Source organism: Halichoerus grypus, chromosome 3 (genome assembly GCF_964656455.1).
Source record: "Halichoerus grypus chromosome 3, mHalGry1.hap1.1, whole genome shotgun sequence".
NCBI classification, from domain to species: Eukaryota; Metazoa; Chordata; class Mammalia; order Carnivora; family Phocidae; genus Halichoerus; species Halichoerus grypus.
In genome coordinates this window covers 130046585-130060979 of record NC_135714.1, presented here as the reverse complement: position 1 = coordinate 130060979, position 14395 = coordinate 130046585, and positions in this window count along the sequence as shown.

Genomic DNA, 14395 nt, shown 5'->3' with positions numbered 1-14395 from the left:
GCTCCAAATGTGTGGGTACATTCAGGAGTGTGTCCCAGCCAGTGACCAAGGGGTCATCTCAAATACCTCCAAAAAGTGTTGCCCTGAAAGCATTTACTGTCTCGGGCGGGGTCCCCCTTCTAGCATGGCCATGACAAGAGGTCCTAGTATCTACCCCGAACGGAAAGGGTGAGGGATCATTTGGTTTCTGCAAGGCCAAGCTGGCTTTACATTTGCTCCTTTTATATTGGTTCAGAGAAATAAAGTGTCCAAGTATGGGATGAGATGCTTCTGTAGTTTCCAACTTCCCGGGGAGGTTTCTATTTTATATATTTCAGTACATAAAAATATATAAACTAAATGCTATCACTATTGTCTCTCTGTGTCCCCAAATCCAGCTGACCTTGACTTTTTTAATTCTCTGCTTCTCTGGAGGCTTTGGCACGGGGACAGATCCCTCACTGTAGTACCCACATGGTGCCTTTGAAGCTTAGAACAATCTTTTTTCCTGGTCCCAAAATAGTGCCTCTGTGATTACCCCTGATGCCCCGGCTGTCATTATCCCAAGTTTCTGGCTCTGCCTTCTCCTTATCCAGATAATGTCTGGCACATGGAATGTTGTGTCTTTTTTGCCCCCAATTTCACACTTTTCCTCACCTACTTTGTTAATAAACACATGGCCATCCACTGAGCTCTTCCCATGGGCTTTACGGGTGTTACCCACATTTCATTTCACCCCCTCGGCAGCTACCGCCTCCTTCCAGGCCACCGCTACCTCTCACCTGGACCATTGCTGATGCCCCCTAACACGTGTCCTTTCCTCTGTCCTTGCCCCCTTTGGCTTACGCTCAGCTGAGCAGCCAGAAGGAGCCTGTTAAATTGTGAGTTAGATCATGTCATTCCCCATGGCTCCAGCATCCTCTCCTCTGACTCAGAGCCCAAGTCAGATGGCCTATAATACCCTAAGCAATCTGTGCCCCGTGTGTGCCCTGTCACTGCCCTGACCGCATCTCCTACCACTTACCACTGGCCTCAGGGCCTTTGCACTTGGTTTTCTCTCGGCCAGATGCCCATGTGGCTTGCTCCTTTGCCTCCTTCAAGTCTTTCTTTATTCAAGTACTGCTTTCCCAGTGAGGGCTTCCCTGGCCACCCTATTTAAAAGCACACACACACACACACACACACACCATCTTCATAACACTTACCACTGTTAACAGGTCCTATATTGAACTTATTTATTTGTTTATTGTCAGTCTTCCCAAACGATGAATCTAAGCTCTATGAGAATAGGGACTTTTGTCTGTTTCGTTTACTGGCATATTCCCAGCACCTGGCACATTATAAAGTACTCAGTAAGTATTTTTGAACAAGTGAATGAAGTCTCTAAGATCTGTAGTCAATTCCGATTTTGTAAGTGGGGAAACTGAAGGGTAAGGTTAAGCAACTGGCCTGTGATCACACGGCTGGTCCCTCAGACCCCAAAGCTCCTGTGCTTCAGCCCGACATGTGCTCCCACCTGTGACAATGACTAACATCCCAGCAGTACCCTGTGGAGGGGCCCCGCCAGCCCTCACCTTGCACCTGCTCCCCTGCCCACTCGTGTGTTCAGATGGAGGACTTCCGCGGTGCGTCAGCCTCCACGAAAGCAAGTTCAGCAAATTCCGCAGATGCCAGCTATCATCAGGCAGAACTTCCAGAAATGGCAGCATCTCTTTCCCATCTGGGCCAGAAAAGCTCAAAAAACGACTCAGGTGCAAGCTCACTGTACTCTTGGGTAGCCTGATACTAGGTAAGCTACCTATCAGACAGAGCTGGGAATAATGAGGGAAAACCTTTGATTTCGACCCGGTACAGAGGGTGGAGGGTCCAGCAAATAAAGGCTGGCCTCTTAGCACATTTCTCATTGTTGTGGTGAAGAGGTTACATATTAAATTTAATTTTGATAAGCTACGTAGAGGAGAAAGAAAAGTGTTTTAAATATTAGCTAGTGAACAGATAGAACGAAACAAACATTTTTTTTTTTAAAGAATGGGTTTGAACCTATCTGTACTCTTTTTAAAAATTTTTTCTAATTGTGGTAAAACACACATAACATAAAATTCACCGTCTTAGCCATTGTTAAGTGTACAGTTCAGTAGTGTTAAGTGTATGCACACTGTTGTGCAACCAATCTCCAGAACTTTCTCATCTTGTGGATCCACTGAGCAACTCTCCATTCCCCTCCCCAGCCCCCAGTGACCACCATTCCACTCTTAGTTTCTGCAAACTCGACTACTCTCGATACGTTATAGAGTGGAATGAGGAATAGTACAGTATGAGTCTTTTTGTGCCTTGTTGATTTCACTTAACATAATGTCCTCAAGGTTCACCCATGTGGTAGCATGGGTACGCTTTTTAAAACCAATTTTTGCTCCTGCTTTCTTTGATTAGGCTGGAGGTAAAGTCCGGGGACTATTTTTAGAGATGCTTATTTTTTCCTAAGCATTCTGTCTGCATTTATGATGTGCAAAAATAATGCTTTGTTTACAACCACCCTGTTCAAACAGTTGAGGCTTGCCACAGAGCAATACTTTTCCATTTAATTCTCTCTTTCCATTAAAATAAAGTCATTTATTAAAACAATCGTCAACAAATAGAGAACATTATTTAAATAAGATATACAGTGTGGAGCATATTTTTGAGCCATGGTTGTCAGACTGTCCCCAGGAATCCTGGGTCCTCTGATACATGTCAGGGTCACTGAGGAAGGGTCTGGGAGGACTGAACTTTGACCTCAGCCCCCTAGTTTTGTTCAGAGCAGCTCTAGTTGCAAATCTCATGTTGTGGGGTCCTGCATATTTTATTTGAATAAAAAAGGTTCCATAGTGTGGTGACATTATTGTTGTCCACTAAATATTCTTGTTCTCCCCTCCCTCCCCCACCCCCAGCCCAGGCATTTGGTAGAGTTGTAGTTCTTGACTTTCTGATGATTGGGTAGAGCCATGGGACTAATTCTGGCCAATGAGGGCATCATTCTGGTCTGGAACATTTTATTCCCAATGCAAGACCCTCCAGACCACCCCCACTTCTGCCTTTTCCCTTTGCCATGGTATTACAGATTGCATGTTTGCGTCCTCCCAAAATTCAGGTATTGAATCCCCAATCCTCAAGGTGATGCTATTTGGTGATAGGGCCTATGGGCAATAATTGGATCATGAGGGTGGAACCTTCATGGTGGGATTGATGCTTTTATAAGAAGAGACAAGAGAGAGCTTCTCTCTGCTCAGGGCCATGTGAGGGCACGGCAAGAAGATACCATCTATGAACCAGGAAGAGAGCTCTCATCAGACACTGGATTTTCCAGCACCATGATCTTGAACTCTCTGGCCTCCAGAACTATGAGGAATAAAAATTTGTTGTTTAAGCCACCGAGCTTGTGGTATTTTGTTATAGCACCCTGCACAGACTGAGACAAATGGCTACTGGCAATGTAGTGGCTACTCTATCAGCGTGGGTCCCAGGATGAGGATGAAGAAGATAACAGAGAGAAGAGCATTCAGCCGGTTCAAAATATTCATCAGGAGGCTAGGAATAAGTATTTGTTGTCTTAAGCCACTAACACTTCAGGGTTGGTTTGTTACTGCAGCATAACCCAGCCTATCCTGACTGATACGCATAGTTTTTGAAAGTGTGAAAACCACCATTTTGGAGACATCTAACTGCTGATGTAGATTTAGACACCTCTTCACTAACTTTGAACACTTTTTAAATATTGCTTAATCCAGTCTCATTTTCTGTGGTTTTGGGTTGGACTAGGTTGGACTAGGTTTCTTCCTCTTAGATGCTCACCTTCCACACTTGACTGGTCCTCTAGGAATTTTAGGAGTTTCACCAAATAGCTAACTTCTGTAACTTTTCTGCTGCTGCAGATTTTAACTTTTTCTAGAAAAGGAATCTTTGATTACCACAGGTTTTCTCATTCAGCAGTGCTGCTAATACTTCTTCCGAACACTCTACTCCCACCTCAGCTGTTTACATGAGGGAAAGAATTACATATTCATTTCTTCTCCTGCCTCATGGCTGAGTCATACTGAGACAGAGACAGAGACAGACAGAATAAGGAGGAAGACGAAGAGGAGGAAGGAGGTAAATGAGAAGGAGACAAGTATTTTTTGGCACCTGGTTTATGTTGCTGATCTCTTTTTCTAATGATGGGCTTCTGAGTTAGTGTTTTTCAAAGTGTGGTTCTCCTACATCAGAATCACGTGGTGAGCTTGTCAAAAACGCACGTTGCTGTTCAGCACCCACTGGGAATATCAGGGGAATGCCCATGTACACTGAACTTAGACAGACGCTGTTAAAAATCATTCTAATACGCCCTGTGGGCCGTATATATAGCATCAAAAACAGTCTTTTCTTTGTAATATTAGATGATACCATTTTTTCAGCTCAGGCTCTGTATCCAAATGAGTTTCTGTTAAAAAAGAAATGTTGTAATCACTAAATTCTCAGCCCACTCTAGAACTCACCTTTTCTAATATCTAGTTAAACAGAGTATATCAATAGTTTAAAATGGCAAATGTAGATAGGGTCACATTTTGTGTTATTTATCCTTTATATACTTTAAAGTGTTGCATTCTTAATTTAAGGGCAAAACACACACACACACACACACACACACACACACACACACACACCCCAAACAAAAAAAGACAACCTCAACAATTAATTGTGATGAAGCCAAGGGAGATGAGGCACCCAGGTCCTGTGCCCCAGAATTACCATAGAAGCAACACGTTGGTAATTGAAATCAGTCATCAATTACATGTCCAAAACTTGACATGTATTATCTCATGTAATCCTTACCACCCTTTGAGGGAGGAATTATTTTGTTTATTTTACATGGAGGAGAACTAGACTCAGAGAAGTAAAGTAAGTCGCTCAAGGCCACAGAGCTGGTGTGTGGCAGAGCCTGGCTTGTCTAACTTATACCCCAAGGCAACTGGCCTTCAAAAATTCACATCCTCTGCCCCAAGCCATTCTCACCCATAAGGAGCACTGAAACAGTGGAGGGAAAATTCAGGCAGAATGGGGAAAAATGTCCCAAAGGGTATGTCCACCTAGACCTAATCATCCTTAATTTACAAGAATAACCACGGGTTATAGCATGAAAAATATGGAAGGACTATGGTGCAGACTAGCATCCTCTGTGAAGAGAATTTGCCTGGTCAGGGAAAAAACAAAACAAAATCACTTCAAGTATGGATGTTATTTCATTTGGTCAAAGTAGGTCAGAGAGTTGGGCAGAGTGATAGGTGGTTCTTTATCAGGAACTGTGTTTGACTGAGGGAATTAAAGTAAGATGGAAAGAATACAATGATGCCACAGTGTTTCTGTTCACCTGGGTAATACCAGGAGTCTCTATTGAAGCAGGGACATTTACAATTTCTATATGAAATGTCACCAAGACAGGTTGGCCGACAGAGACCACCCTAGAAATAACTGCCTACATGGGAAAAAATTCCATATGCCGTTGCATTTCTAGTTCTATTTCTACAGGACAAGGATGGGAAGAAAATAAGCTAGGAGGGTAATGTCCTCTTGTTCACTGTCATTATCAATGGAAGGTACAAATTCTGGTTCATTCTCCCTTCACCGGCTAGAAAGCCTGCTGGATTTTTCATAACCAGTGCTTGTTCCATATACATACAACCAGACTTGTACATAATTTTTGTTAATATTCCTTTATTTAGATTTTAATTTAGCTGGGTGTAGAGTTCCCCACTATGTCTATATCGTCTTCAGCCAGTCGCATGCTGTGGGGATGTAATAAATGCTTATTAATAATAATGATATTTCTCTGTTGTGAGTTTTCTAACCGTATAATGAATTGTCATTGGAGGAGAAACGCTCTGCAATAATATGTGTCAACTTTTTAATGAAAACTACTATATTGAGTGTCTGCAAAGAGCTATTCCAATGTAAGTTATTAGAATACCGTAGTGTTAATTTTTAGGAATTGATATATACTTATGTGGAGTGGCTCCTGGAGCAGGTAGAATTGCAACTTAGACATTTTGCTACTTGACATGCAGGGGGGCTTCTCCATTAGCATCAAAAGCTTCTCCTGGTGTGGTTGCTTTGCTGATTGAGTCATGTAGATCACTCAAATTCGTTGTGATGGCTTACACTTTAATCATTCTCCCACGGTAATATAATGGTAATTGGTGTCATTTAATCTACTGTGCTGTTTAATGCCCTGAGACTTCTGGGGATTTCACACAACCCATCACACATTAACCTACACTATTTATTTACTCCGTGGAAGAAGAAGCTCCCTTTTCCTCAGGTCCCCTAGCTTTTAAAGAAGCTGCCGGAGGTAGAATCCATTCAACAGGGTGCGGCCCCACACCGGGGAAGAGGTTTTCCCTGTCTAAATTCTTCCAAACTGTGTGGCTTTTGCACTTTTCCCCAGAAATTCTGTAAGTCCCTGAGCTGATTAACTCATGGGCCTTCCTCTGCGAATTTGCTCTCACTTCAGATGCTAGTGGTGGAGGGCTAGGTGAACGAAGCACAGAGGTGAGGTGAGTTCCTCTCTAAATCCGGCACTCCTGGGACCCCACTCTGGGAAGCACGAACAATTGAAAACACAAAACAAAAACAATGCTGAGAATCGTCCAAAAACGACCATGACCACGACCACGATGACAGCAACAACACACCAACTTGAGGAGAGGGCATGGCTGAAGGAATGAGAAGAAAGTGCAGACTGGTCAACTCTGATCTGTTCCTGAGCTGGGTACCCTTGAACTCGGTCTGCCTCCCCAAACCCCCATCCCTCCTGCAGGACCAGCGTGTCCGTGCAGCACCTCGTGGAAGCCAATCTTGTATGTATCACCCTCCCGGGGAAATAAATGACCCTAGCAGAAAGGGGGACATCAACTCACCAAGCATATAAATCACCTTTTTGGGCGGCTCTGCATGACTCCAAGGCACTGGATCCAGAACCTGACAAAACATTAGAAAGATTTGTAAATGGTTGCGGCTGTCGAGGTGGGAACCAACAAACCACATATCTCCAGCATTTTCTTTCTTTCTTTTTTTTTTTTTTTTAAGATTTTATTTATTTATTTGACAGAGAGAGACACAGCGAGAGAGGGAACACAAGCAGGGGGAGTGGGGGAGAGAGAGAGAAGCAGGCCTCCCGCGGAGCAGGGAACCCGATGTGGGGCTCGATCCCAGGACCCCGGGATCACGACCTGAGCCGAAGGCAGACGCTTAGCGACTGAGCCACCCAGGCGCCCCTCCAGCATTTTCAAATTTATTTTATTTTTGTCAAAATGGAGTACTTAACCTTGATCTTTGCTTTCGGAATGGAAAAGAAATCAGATTTCAGCGGGCATCCGTGCCATCTGAGGTGCAGATCAGATCTTAGTGGGGACGCAATGGATCCCGGTCCAGGTAGGACCATTGTCTTTGAAGGTGCTCCCTTTGGATGAGGATATGGAAGAGAAGGGGAAGGACACGCAATACTTTAGCCAAACGTGGCTCTCAGCTTTCAGCGTACAGGAAAAGCAGATTGGAAACCCAGCAGCATTAGGGGTGGGGAGAGGGGACAGGGCAAAGGTTGGCTGTCTCTTAGGCAAACATGGATTATTTCTTACATAGGTTAAGCAGATTGTTTGCTCTTTTTCTTTTGCTCCTTTGCTGCTTGTTCGGTTTCTGTGATCTGAACACCAACCAGGAACAGTCAATCTTCAGTGTACCTGCCCCCATTTTTCCTACCTACAGTCGCAGCAGATCCTAATAGTGGATCACGGACGGCTGTCTTCCCCCAAGTTCACACGTCGTCCCAGAACATTTCTTCCCCATGCTCTCCAGCAACTTTTGACCAGCAGAAGAAGCTGGTTTTCAGGATGGAATTTATTATCTCCCCCGAGGAAACCCCAAAGGGACTGTGTGTTTCCTAGCCACAGTTTTACTCTAGTTCACCCCATGCTCAAAAAATATTTGTTGAGAGAATGAAGGGCCATGACTAGTGATAGAAGCAAATAATCTTGGAGGATGGAGGACAGTATTCTAAGATAATATTTTGAATTCTTGATGTGTTTGATTTTATCTATTCCATTCTCTGCCCCATATAATAGCAAAAAACAGAACTAGCTATAGTTAGAAAATAAACTGACAACCCATTTATACATTATTATTCTAAGAAACCAATAATGTAAGGTTTTTAGAAATTGTATACGAGATTAGTTAATGTCCAGTAAAGTAACACTTGTAGTAACATTAAAGAAATAACTTTAGTATATAAAATCTAAAAAATAGAGAAAGTAAGTAAAAGAAATAAAAAATCACAAATAGTTCCACCTTCAATAAATACTAATAGTGATTTTTACTATTTAAAATGTCTAGTGTTTTTTGGAAATAGATAAATATATCTTTAAAATTATTTCTTACCCTTTTTACCTCTCTTCTGTCCCTCCTTCTTTCTCTCTCTCCCTCCCTCTTTTTTTCTTTTTCTTTCTTTCTTTCTTTCTTTCTTTCTTTCTTTCTTTCTTTCTTTCTTTCTTTCTTTCTTTCTTTCTTTCTTTTCTTTCTTTCTTTCTTTCTCTCTCTAGGCAAAATTAATATCATTCTATGCACAGTTTTGTAACCCACATTTTTTCACTTAAAAATACATGCTGAGCATCTTTTCAGATAAATGTCTACAATTTAGTGCTCAGAAATGAATTTCCAGTTTTCCATCAGGACGCAATTTTCTCTTGGGGTCGAATGCTGGATAGTAACAAACCAACATCTCTCAGAAAATGCTTTAACGTAAGGCATTTTAAAAAAGAACTATCAAATTTTCTACTCCTCTTTCCCCATCCTCCTCCCCTCAAATAACTAAGAAGTCAAAATTTTCTGCTATCATTGAGATGACATTTAAATACTGATAGATCCATCGGAAGGAAGTTCGTGGTTGTGTGAAAAGGGAAGGGGCCTTCAGCAGTTCCATGAAGGAAATGAATGCTTGTTTTGCTTGGAGGCCTTTTCAAGTTGGAAAGGAGGACAGCAAAGAACAGTGTCCTTTCCTCACAGGAAGCAGCACACTTGGTATCTACCAGGCTCTCAGGATGGGGATTGGCCCTGAATTTTAGGAAGTCCATCCCTGCCCATAGCAGGAAGGCTGAACTAGTGTTACCTAGAAACCACATCAAAACCGACCCAGAGCCCTCAGAGTCTGCATGTTCTACAGCAGCGTTGACAAAGCCTCACCCAGGATCAATCTCCCCTGCAGGTGGCAAGACTCAGATCTAAAAATCTTATCCCACTTCTTCAATAAGGTCAAAAAGAGGAAACCTGCAGTTGGAGGATTTTGTGGAGAAGATGCTTCCAAGAAGCCAGAACTAATAAGTGTCAATGGGCCGACTACATTCTATGTCATCAAGCAGAGCACTGAAGCCCACCGACATAGAAAACGAATAGAGGGGTCATGTCCAGGGTTCCCTTCAGCTTCGTGATTTCTCCTTTGACGCCTCACCAGAGTGCAGACAGAGGGCCAAGAGATGTCTATAACTCTTTGCTTGACCCAACTGTTTGATTTCACAAAGGCACCACATCTCACCCATCCAAGGTTTGAGCTATGATGCCCTTGTCTACAAGGACAGCCATACCTAACTAACCCAGCCCCTAAAGGCAGTTACCTACCTTGTTCAAATGATTTCCAAGAAAGGAGGTTGGTCAAAGACCCCTAGCAACCTTTCCAGTGGTTCATGACCTAAGCCTTTCATAGCCCTCAACTTTTCTGCTACTGACAAATGGTCTCTTGGCCTTGTCATCAGTGAAAGAGAACACTGTCTTTGCAAAACTCTTCCTTTATATCCTTGGTTCAAGCATCCTTGTCCTGGCAAGAGATTGCTTAATTGCTGGCAACAGAAACCTACACAAGCTAGGTGAAGACAAGAAATAAAAAAAAAAAACTTTAAGATACAGGAGTATCTCACAGAATCCAAGGACAGAAATGCAGCGGCGTCTCATGAGGGCCAAGAATTTGTAACTTGTAAGTTACAAATGTGTTGGATGTGGGTGACCCAAACAAACAAACAGCAAAAAACCAACAAAACAATAACCAAAAGCAAAACCATAATGTCTTAAACGGTCAAAAAGCTTATTTTTCTCATGAAACAGTTTTAAAGTAGGCAGGCATTCCTCTCCTTAGGAATCCAGGGGTGGGACGTTTGTCCGCATCGTTGCAAGGTGGCTGTTGCCCATCCAAGCATAGCACCTGTGTCCTAGTCTGGAAGAAGAGGGAGGGGCAGACGGGCAAAGGGCTTCTAGTAAAAAGGAATGCTGGATACTTCTAACCTTTGGAAAGCTCTCCAGGAGTTTCTACCCAGTGGTGGTCACCTGAAAGGAAGGTGAAAGAAAGGTCAGCTGAAAGAAAGAGGAAGAAGGGTTTTGGGGGGGTTTGTTTTTTTGGGTTTTTTTTGTTTTTTTGTTTTTAAGTAGACATACTGCTACCTAGAGCACAATTTGATTCCTGCTGGTAAAGATGAGAGAGGAAGGGATACTGGGTAGCATTTATTTCCTGCTGTGGAGTAAACTACCCCAAATCCAGTGACTTAAAAAAACACCACTTTATTTTCTCGTGACTTTGTGGGTCAAGGTTCAGGATGGATGGTTTGTCTCTGTTCCACACTGTCTGGGGCTTCAGCTGGGAAGGCTCAGACGTGGGCAGGCTAGTGTGGCTGGCCCTCTCCCTTCTCAGGGTATCCGCTAGGGGGCTGGACCGGGGCTGGAGGATCCAAAACAGCCTCACTCACCAGTCTGGGGCTTACTGGGGGCTGGGGGCCGGGGCCCCTCCGTTCCTCTTCACATAAACTGTCTCTGGTTCATGGGCTTTGATCATGTGGTAACCTAGTCCAAGCATCTTTTCATGGTGATTGGCTTCCAAGAGGTTTGAAACAGAAACTGTAGGGCCTCTGAAGACCTCTTCTGGAAGTCATACAACATTGTTCTCGACACCTGCTACTGGTCGAATCCAGTCAGAAGGCCAGCTGGACTTCAAGAGGAGAGCAGACAGACCCTACCTCCTTATGGGGAAAGCAGCGTGTACACACAAGATGGGAAGAATTGTTGACACCGCTACTGCAGAGAATCTTCCTCGATGGCCATAGGCACTGAGGCTACTCTTTCTTCCTCCCTGTCTACCTGGCACTTGCTTCTGTTTTTCTCTGCAGATCTGTTCATTCTTCCTCAGCACCCAGTTCCAAGTCAGTTGCCCTAGAATGGTACCATCAGCCCAGGAGAACCCTTACCTCTATGAGTTCTGACTCCATAGCCAAGTAACTGGAGGTGCTAAATCTCTATAAACGAGTATAGGGGCAGGTCAGAAATTACTGGGCAGTCCTTTCTCTGGACTAGAAATCCCAACCCCTTTAGGTATTTCATGAATGGTTTTCTATAGCTCCCTTGGGAACTAACCTTCAAGAAAAAGGCACAATCCTATAGTTGGTATTTAACAGTGTGGGTAGATATGGATGATGCTGAATCATGGCAGAAAACCATTTGGAGAGCTTTTAGGAAGTAGTTCATGAAAATACAGTTTATATTTTTATTTTTAAAGCCCTACATCCAAAGAAAAAAACAATTTTCATCAGATTTCATTGTTATCTGGTGGGTGAGAGGAGTGATTTTTTTTTTATACCAATGCCTCCCTACATACAAACAGTCCATGGTCTGGATCCATTCATTTATAGGCGAGGCTCCTGTTACCAGTAAAAGAACTGTTTTCCTAAAGAGCAAAGAGACAAGCATCAACAAGGTCATTCAACCTGCCCAAGCCGAGGGGGCTGAGTGGGTGCCTTTACCAAAATGCTACACAAATGTCCTCCTGGTCCAAGGATGAGTGACAGAGATCTAGGTATCACCCTAAGTTTGAAAACAACTGAAGTTAAAATTCTTAATCTGAAGTTCAAAGAATGTGTGACCGCTGTGAAATTATACACAAATTTTAGCATGTGTGTTCATTTTTCCATAGCCAGAATCTTTAGCTTTCATCAGATTCCCAAAGGGGTCTATGAACAACACCCCCACACAACACACGCCCCGCCACCAACAGCCAAGACCTATTGAATGAACACACACCCAGGAGTTGTGATGACTGAACAATGAATGATATGGGATTTACTGGGGACACTTTTTGTCTTAAAGATCTGCTTTGCTGGGGTGCTAATGCTGGCATGTGAGGGACCAATGTAAAAATGGTCACCATCAAAAAAGAGGGTAGTTGCAAAGGGATCTAGAGGACAGTGAAAGAATGAGACCAGGACTGATGGCTCAACATTCTTTTGCTGTTGAAACAGAGAGGAGAGGTATAGCCTTTTAAGCCCAGTCACAGCAAAGCATGATCTGCTTCCCTGCTTCCCTGAGGAGAGACTGAGGGGTCGACCAGGAGCCCTCCAGCCCTGCCTTATCTCCATGTGTTTGGACTCATCAGTCATTCTCCAAGAGGGACGCCACAGTCTCGCCGAGTCGTTGGGTCTTCCTATATCCCAGGATGGGGGCTCTGAGAGGCAGGGTGTTGCGGGACTGTGCCAAGGGCTTTCCTCCAACCCTAGTGATTCCACTTCCTTCTCTGCCAAGTGTGGCTGGGACAAAAGCCCTAATACAAGCAGAGGGGATTTGCCCTGCCAACAGTCACCACTAAGCCCTCCTGCTCAAGGTGCATTCATGCTGTTCTCAGATTTTAGTTTCTCATGAGAGATCTGGGGCTCTGCTGGGTGTCCCTTGCCCTCCTTTGTGAATGCTTCTGCTGTTTTATGCTCCTCATTGGAGGTTAGATCCAATTTACTGAGGTAACCAGCACAGACCCACGAAGCAAACTACCAGAGGGATGCACCAGGGCAATGCAAATGACAAACAGGGGAAACTCCTTCGGTGGAATTCGTTTTCTTCTTCCAACCACCTGCCTCTCCATCCCTTTTGCTAAAGCTGATCTTCGAGAACTAATTTCTGCTAGGTAAATAGCCAAAGGGACATCAATTTCCTGTCAGTGGCAGCAGCTTCGACAGTTCCTGTCCTTCATTCAGACACGTGAATGCTTTGCCTAAATTGCACATTTCTCATTTAGTGCACCTTGAAAGCCTGCTCTGTCCCTGGCTCATAATCTCGGAGCCGACTGTTTATGCAAACCGTGGATGGCATCTAGCAGCTCCACAGAGGTGTGTCAAGGCGGCGCAAAGGAGACATTCAAGCATGCTCAGCTTACTTCAGACAGAGAAGTCAGCTTCAGAAATTAGGCTTTTAAAATCTGAGGAACAAATTTAGAAACTTACCTGAATATGTCTTTAAAAAGTTATTTTTTTTTTTTTTTAAGACACACAAAAAGAGTTTGTGTCGTTTTCTAAAGGAAAGAACCGAAAGATGGCCACATCCTATAAGGTGAGCATTCCAGCTCTGGGATAGCTTTGGAGTTTTCACGTAACTTCTGGGGCTACTTCTCGGCTGCACCCCGGGACTCTGAGGGAAGCCTCAGCAAGTCACCTGCCTCTTCGAGGCCCATGTGACTCAACGGGTACAAACATTTCTACAGCACTTTCATATATCTTCCTATAGATCATTCTTCCAGCAACCCTCTGAGGTAGGTATTAATAGCTCTGTTCTTCAGTTGTAGCTATGGAGGCTCAAAGGATTGAGGGTAATTGCCCAAAGTCACACAGCTCGGAAGGGGCAGAACCTGGCTTGTTTTCAGGCCTTCTGAATTGAGTCCAGGATATAGCCGACTCCACCCAAGGCAGCCCTGCTCTCAGATGCCTAAAAAATCTGGAATCCAGTCTTTTCTGAGAAGACTTGAGATGCTAAATACTAGGGCTGGAGGAATTTCTTTCCCCACTGTCTTGTCCTTTGGCTTCGACCGGATGTACCTATTCTTTTGTCTCTTGGCCTGGGGAGGAAATAGACAGCGATGACAGTGTTCTGAGACTTAATTAACTAATCTCTTTAACATTCGGCTGCCTTGGGCAAAAGGGTCTAAGCTACAAGATTTCCAGAAAATTCTATGCACAGAGAATCTAGCTTTTCAATTGCAAAACTCCTTTAATAAAAAGGAGGGTGAGGGGGGTCTTCCCTTAGGCAGGTGGGCAGGAGGAAAGAGGGGCATCAGGGAGCAGAAAGCCTGGCCCAGTGTGAGGGACGCTCCCTGGGAAGTGAGCTGGCAGGAGCCTGGAAGGAGTCTGAGGAAGCAGCTCGCAGCCCCCAGAAGCATCTCGGAGGCAGGCAGTGGCGCCACGTGACAGATGGGTGACCTTGGTCAGGGAGGCTTGTTTCTTCATTGTGCACCACGCAGCGGTGAGGAGGGAGTGCCGACCCCCGAGATTTGACATCTCAGCCTCCGTGATAAACAAGGCTAAACAAATTAGCCAGGAAAAAATATTAATTGAATTTTATAGAG